Source organism: Cyprinodon variegatus, unplaced genomic scaffold (genome assembly GCF_000732505.1).
Source record: "Cyprinodon variegatus isolate N-32 unplaced genomic scaffold, C_variegatus-1.0 Scaffold225, whole genome shotgun sequence".
NCBI classification, from domain to species: domain Eukaryota; kingdom Metazoa; phylum Chordata; class Actinopteri; order Cyprinodontiformes; family Cyprinodontidae; genus Cyprinodon; species Cyprinodon variegatus.
The window spans coordinates 840506-847013 of record NW_015150678.1 but is presented as its reverse complement, the minus strand read 5'-3'; positions in this window follow the sequence as shown (position 1 = coordinate 847013).

Sequence of the window (6508 nt, the reverse complement as noted above, 5' to 3'; positions counted from 1 at the left end):
TTAACAAACTAAATGTTTAATTTATAAACTAAATATTTAGCTCCAAACTAAACATTTATTTAACAAACTAAATGTTTAATTTATAAACTAAATATTTAGCTCCAAACTAAATATTTATTTAACAAAGTAAGATTTTTTATAAATGAATGATGACAAAGTCAAAAAATAAAAATAACCCCCTTATTTTTCATTTAAAACACGCTTAATAACCATAAACATTGTTTCCTTATTTTTGACTGCTTAACTTTACAAACTGCGCCCGTTATGTAACACCGGGGCTGTTCAGAAAACACCCGGCATCATCAAACCAAATCATCAAACCAACAACGTCTTCTCATTTCCTAAAAGTTAAACACTGGATTATTCACAGAATTATACACAGACTGCCATGACTTATACTTATAAATCCTCTCCCACTGTTGTGGTATTGAAGGATGTAATCAGTTTTAACACGCAACAATAACCTAATCATGAGAAAACAGCTTTCCTTATCTTTAGATAATGAGAAAATTAACTGATTTTCTGGAGATAACCACCATGAAAAAGCATCGAAGGGATACGACCACCATCAGCTGCCATAGGAATGGAGTGTCACTCATCATCAAGTAATTTTAATCTAATCTTTATAAACCCATCTTTATTTTTTCCAAACACTCTCCCCTTGACTCTTCTTTCTTGCTCATATTTCTAACATCTCAATATAACATGTTCAATTTGTTCCTCCTTCATGCTTTTCTGCTATAAAGAGTGTGGAGTTAACTCCTGTATGTCCAAATCTTAATATTGTAATTAATCATTCCTTTCCATTTCTTCTTCCTATTATTTCTCCTCCTATACTTCCTCTATCCCTCCTTTTCTGTCACTTTTTCTCCAGCGTTTGTTTATGCCATACTTAAATACAAAGTCTCTTATCAGTTTTCGATTAATGTTTCTACCTTTACTTCTAGTAAAATACAGGGTGGAAAAAGTGATAAAGGTAACATTGAACTTATTTCTAAACTGTGTATTTGAAATTTTTGTGTTATTTTACTAATAATCCATGCAAAACTTCTAATCTTTTTTTTTTCTCGCGGCAAGAAATAATTTGGCGGGTTTATGATGAAATGCCCCCTGCTGCTCTCACTGAGCTTTCCAAACGTTTGCCTGCAGCATTTTGTGTGGCTACAGCAGCGCCAGTTGTTCTTTACAAAATAGTTTGAAAATGCCACAATATAGTAAGAACTCAGCAGCATGGGATGATGTTTATCCACAAACAGCAAAGCAATGAGCAGGGATGTCTGATTTTGTTTCATTTCTTTATTTTCATAGAAGTTTTATTTATTTTTACCTTTGTCAGATTCAGTTTATGTTTCTGTGACCATTGTGGGTTTATCTTCTGTTAAACAAGGAGTAGCAATAATTTAGTCCGTTTGTGTATAGACCATCTATATATTTATTTATCTTTTCATTTGTTAAGTTAGCTGTAATGATGCAACAGTCTCAAAATATACTGACCCGTGTAAAAAGTTGCTGATAAAAGCAGGATTGTTTTACTGAGGATTGTTTTCCTATATTAACTTTTCTTATAGGTGAAGAGATGTGCCTTTGGCTATGGTATATCTAGTTATATTTACTTTGTTACATTTACTTAATTAACTTTTTGAACAAATTTAAATTTTCTGAGGTGTACTTTTTACATGTATTTAAGTTATATTCTTCTGAGAGTATCACTGTTATTAGTTATTATTTGTTATCCTTTTCTAACATGTGTGCTATTGCTGCTTCCAACCAGATCCTTTTAGCCGCTGAGAGTTGAGTCTGTCCTCGTTTGTTGCCCTATTTGTGACGCTCTTAATAGATTATCACAGATAATCTGACATGCAGAAGGCCTTTTGTTTGGCTTATTAGCACCAACACAACTTATGACAGCACAGCTGAATAAAGCAAATGATGTGAGATCACTTGATTAATATGTAGAACATGAATGAATACTGAAAAACAAAGTGAAACGAAGCACACTTACTTCCGTGGTGCACTAATCCACCTCCATTTGAGTCTCCACAACACACATTCCTAACCAGGCACATTGTGCAACACATTTCCATTTATGAAGATATCTTCCTCTTTGCGATGCAGGTGGAAACTGGGGAGATTCCTTTATATTTAAAAAAACAAAAACAAATTATGCTGAATTATTGGGGGAGTTTACAGGGACATAAGGAGGAGAATAATCCAACAGTAAGAATGCAGAGACATTGCTGGGAGAGTAGAAAAGCTAAAATAGATTGTTTTGCATGGGCAATAAAGTCATTAGGGAAATAGGTATACAGGGAAAGGGATACTGTGCTGCGGCGCCTTATCCAGTTACACCTTTTTGGTTCTTTCCATATTTGAATGTTGATCGGTTTGTAAAGACATGCAGATTAATAATGATAATAACTGGGTATGTTTTGTAAAATGACAGAATTAAGAATTGCAATTATTTTACAGATGGTTCAAAGGATTTAGTTTCAAATTAAACAGGATTAGATTAGATTTGTTTTTAAATATTATTACAGTTTAACATTTTGACTTGAATCTCAGAATTTTGGATCTTAATGTAGAAGGGCATCATGAAGGAGGAGATGTGGAGCGCTCAGCTTCACTGACAAAGATGTGAGTTGTTTGGGAGGAACAGTGACACATTGGTTTCATATTATGGAATTAGGCAAGGGCATGTAAAAAGTGATGCTATTTTGTTAATGGAAGAGCAAAAGGTGATTAAAACAAGAGAGCTAGTTTAGTCTCTAACACAAACATGTCTACGACTTGATGCTAACACATTTGTTAGCTGTCAGAATTAATTTAGAATTCTGAGATTAAAGTCAGAATTGGGAGAAAAAAAGTCACAATTCTGAGATTTAAGGCAGAATTGGGAGAAAAAAAGTCATAATTCTGAGATTAAAGTCATAATTGGGAGGAAAAAAGTCATAATTCTGAGATTAAAGGCAGAATTGGGAGAAAAAAAAAGTCATAATTCTGAGATTTAAGGCAGAATTGGGAGAAAAAAAGTCATAATTCTGAGATTAAAGTCATAATTCTGAGATTAAAGTCATAATTCTGAGATTTAAGGCAGAATTGGGAGGAAAAAAAGTCATAATTCTGAGATTAAAGGCAGAATTGGGAGAAAAAAAAGTCATAATNAATTCTGAGATTAAAGTCAGAATTGGGAGAAAAAAAAGTAATAATTCTGAGATTTAAGGCAGAATTGGGAGAAAAAAAGTCTTAATTCTGAGATTTAAGGCAGAATTGGGAGGAAAAAAAGTCCTAATTCTGAGATTAAAGTCAGAATTGGGAGAAAAAAAGTCATAATTCTGAGATTTAAGGCAGAATTGGGAGAAAAAAAAGTCAGAATTCTGAGATTAAAGTCAGAATTGGGAGAAAAAAAAGTCATAATACTGAGATTTAAGGCAGAATTGGGAGAAAAAAAAGTCATAATTCTGAGATTAAAGGCAGAATTGGGAGGAAAAAAAAGTCATAATTCTGAGATTTAAGGCAGAATTCTGAGATTAAAGTCGTAATTCTGAGATTAAAGTTGTAATTCTGAGATTAAAGTTGTAATTCTGAGATTAAAGTCAGAATTCTAAGATTAAAGTCAGAATTCTAAGATTAAAGTCAGAATTCTGAGATTAAAGTCAGAATTCTAAGATTAAAGTCAGAACTGGGAGGAAAAAAAAGTCCTAATTCTGAGATTTAAGGCAGAATTGGGAGAAAAAAAGTCATAATTCTGAGATTAAAGTCATAATTCCGAGATTAAAGTCATAATTCTGAGATTAAAGTCATAATTCTGAGATTAAAGTCATAATTCTGAGATTAAAGTCAGAATTCTGAGATTAAAGTCAGAATTGGTAGAAAAAAAAGTCAGAATTCTGAGTTTTTTCCTCATTTCATACTGAAATTAAATAAAAAACTTACTTAACTTTTTTTTTCATTGGCCCTAATCCTCTTCCGTACCAACATGAGCAGGAATCCACCACATATTTTATGCCTCCAAGTCATCAGGTAAAAAAAACACGGAGAACTTACACCATCATCAGTGCGCCAATGTATCCAACGGAGCGTCCATTCCATGAATTATTCTGATTTGCCAGAAATCGATCAAAGCAGATTCCTTCATCCAGAAGCCAACAGGTTCAGCTCTACCTGTTTCCAGGTGAATCAAACGTATGATGTGGCACTCAGCTGTGGCTTCGCTGCTCCGGAAGAACAGAAGTCTATTTGCGCGTGTCCGCGATGATGATGAAGAAGATGATGACTATTTCCATAAAAAGTAATTTTTTATTTGACAAAACTGTTGCTGCTTCCAACCAGATCCTTTTAGCCGCTCAGAGTTGAGTCTGGTCCTCGGTTGTTGTCCTTTTTGTATCGCTCTTAGGGATTTATTTCGGATAATCTGACATCCAGGACGCTTTTTGTTTGGTTTATTATCACAAACACAAGTAATGACAGCGCTGCTCAATATAGCGAACAAATGAAACCAGTTGATTAAAATAGAAAATGAATAAATACTGAAAAACAAGGTGAAATGAAGCGGTCAATAAAAAAATGTACAGAAGCCCCACCCTGACTCTCATTAGTGGGACAGGTGAGTGCGCACCTGCTGACTTCGTGGTGCGCACACACGGGCGGAGTTAGGAAATTCGGGGCCCTAGGCCTATTCTTCTTCTTCTTATGAGGTTTTATGGCGGTTGGCAAACTTGTGAAATTTGTGAATTACCGCCACCAACTAATATGGAGTAAAGCAAGGCTAAAGGAAACGATTCACCCCAGAAAAAAAAAGAAAAAAAAAAAGAACTGTGTAACTTAATCCCACATAATGCTAAATCACATTTTCCCTTATAATTTTAATTTATCTTTAAGTCAACGTCACAATTTAATTATAGTAAGTGTGTTTGTGAGTGAAGGAATGATATACAAAGCTGTGCACAAATATGTATGTATTTTTAAGTGTGAATGTGTGAATGTATGTTTAGAAGAAGTTAGGGTAGAGTGTATCAGGATAAATATTTAAACCATCACGAACCACACTCCATACCAGTAAGTGGCGGTAATGCTACTAACAGTTTGTTGCCAACCGCCATAAAACTCGACAAGAAGAAGAAGAAGTCAACGTCACTCTGCCAGTTTCTAATGGTCCGATCGGTCCTCCCATCATGCTTCCAACCATCTCCCAGTTCAAATCTTTCACGTCCAGATATTTTTCTGCAGCCTTCACTATTAATTTGATTTTTTTTGTTTTTCTTTGTTTTGTTTTTTTTGTCGTCTGTGCAGTACAATTAATCACTTCCACCATGAATAGAACAAAGTTTCTCTTTTTAACAATTAGTGAGTCTTCATCAATTTTTGGACAGTTCTCTAGAGGTTTGGAATTTGCCGTGTTGAACTGTTTGGGTTTTTCTAACTGAGATGGAATCCTTTTTGCAGCTTCAGCGTAGGTTATTCCGAGCTCAAATTTCATTTTTTGTATTTCCTCAGACCCTTTGCTTACTTCACAGCCACGATAAGCAGCAGTATGTTCTCCACCACAATTACAGCATTTTATTTGAGCTTCTTTTCCACATTTACCACATTCGTGTTCTCCTGCACACCTTCCAAACCTCTGTTTTCCTTTACAAACTGCTGCTATGTGTCCGAATTTTTGGCATTTAAAGCATCTCAATGGTGGAGGATTGTAAATTTTGACAGCTGATGTAACCGATGAATACTTTGCTTGGTAATTGCTCTTCCTCGAATTTAATTAGCACAGATAAACTGTCAGATCTTTCTCCGTTTCTTGTTGTTTTTAACCGTTTTACTTCTTTTACTTTTGCACCGCTTATGTTTTCCAGAATCTATTTGTCAGAAACTTTTAGAGGAACTCATCCAATGACTCCCCTGCTGATGTTTTTGTTCTCCATTAAGCTGCACTGAACTCTTATCCCTTCAATTTTATTGATTCATATTGCTTTGCCTTGCTGGGCGCTGTCTCTGCAGTTTATTAACAGATCTCCACTGTACAGAATTCTGGCACCTCTGACTTCTCCAACAAGTTTATTTATGTTTTTTGTTAAGTGAACCGGATTCCAATTTGTAAAAGAGTCTGCCTGATTAATGATTTTGAATATGACTTTGTATTCATTTTTTTGTGCTGTGGAATGTATGGATTGATCATCACTGGATTGTTCTGAGCTGGACTCCCCTTTAACTGATCTCTGTTTTTTCCGCTTTTTCTCATTTTTTGATGTTGCTATCTTCCAACCTTCTTCATTGTCACTTTTTCCCTCTTCCATCCCACAAGAATCGCTTCCTGTTTCCTCACTACTCACGGCCCAGGACATTTCTCCACAAGCGGCTTCAAACACACGCCATGCACCAAACGACCATCAAACGAGAGCCGCCCTAGGCCTATGAATTGAGAAGACAACACATAAAACAGACCCATTATACAGATAGAGAAATGTTAATAGAATAGACATCCATTATCTGTTCTAGGTTTGTCCCTTTTCTTCTT